The following is a 1,067-nucleotide window of genomic DNA, read 5'->3' as shown; positions in this document are numbered from 1 at the left end:
CATACTCCCCAAAGCAATCTTCAGATTTAATGCAATCCCTATCAAAGCCCCAATGTTGTACTTTAAAGAACTTGAAAAAATCATGCTTCATTTTATATGGAATCGAGAAAAACCTTGAATAGCCAATACATTACTTAGAAATAAAAACAAATCTGGAGACATGACGTTACCAGACTTCAGGTTATACTACAAATCTATAGTGATCAAAATAGCATGGTACTGGCACAAAAACAGAGAGGTAAATATATGGAATAGAATAGAGAATCTAGAGATGAACCCAGCCACATACTGTCATTTGATCTTTGATAAGCCTAACAAAAACAGGCAGTGGGGAAAAGATTCCCTATTTAACAAATGGTGCTGGGAGAACTGGATAGCAACCTGCAGAAGGCGAAAACTGGACCCTCACCTTTCACCAATAACAAAAATTGATTCTCACTGGATAAAAAATTTAAATTTGAGACTTAAATTTAAGGCATCAAACAATAAAAATACTAGAAGAGAGTGCGGGGAAAACGCTTGAAGATATTGGCATGGGAAAATATTTTATGAGGCGGACCCCCCTGGCAATTGAAGCAACACCAAAAATGTATGACTGGGATTTGATCAAGCTAAAAGGCTTCTGCACAGCTAAGGGCACTGCAAGTAAAGCGAACAGACAGCCTTCACAATGGGAGGAGACCTTTGCAGGTTCTGATTCTGACAAGTTCTGACAACTAGAGAACTCAAATTAATCAATAAGAAAAGAACAAACAACCCAATTTCTTTCTTTCTTTCTTTCTTTTTCTTTTTCTTTTTTTGTTGAGACAGACTCTCACTCAGTCACCTGCATCCTGGGGTTGACTGTGAGGGCCCTGGCATGATAGCTCACAGCAACCTCAAACTTGTGAGCTCAAGTGATTCCCTTGCCTCAGTCTCCCAAGTAGCTCAGAATATAGGTGTCTGCTAAAATGTCCAGCTAGTATTTAGAGGTGGGGTCTTGTTCTTGCTCAGGTTGGTCTCAAACTCCTGAACTCAAGCAATCTACCCACCTCGGCCTCCCAGAGTGTTAGGATTACAGGCGTGAA

General features: G+C 40.0%; 1 protein-coding gene across 1 annotated transcript in view; it reads right to left on the bottom strand.

Annotated features, from left to right (window-relative positions):
* Positions 1–1,067, bottom strand: part of LYPD6 (LY6/PLAUR domain containing 6) — a 30,273-nt gene that overhangs the window by 12,496 nt on the left and 16,710 nt on the right. The window lies entirely within an intron of this gene.

Source organism: Otolemur garnettii, unplaced genomic scaffold, assembly GCF_000181295.1.
Source record: "Otolemur garnettii isolate 467f Iridium unplaced genomic scaffold, OtoGar3 scaffold00064, whole genome shotgun sequence".
Taxonomy (NCBI): Eukaryota; Metazoa; Chordata; class Mammalia; order Primates; family Galagidae; genus Otolemur; species Otolemur garnettii.
The sequence above is the reverse complement of the archived record's forward strand: the minus strand, read 5'-3'. Positions and strand labels throughout refer to the sequence as shown.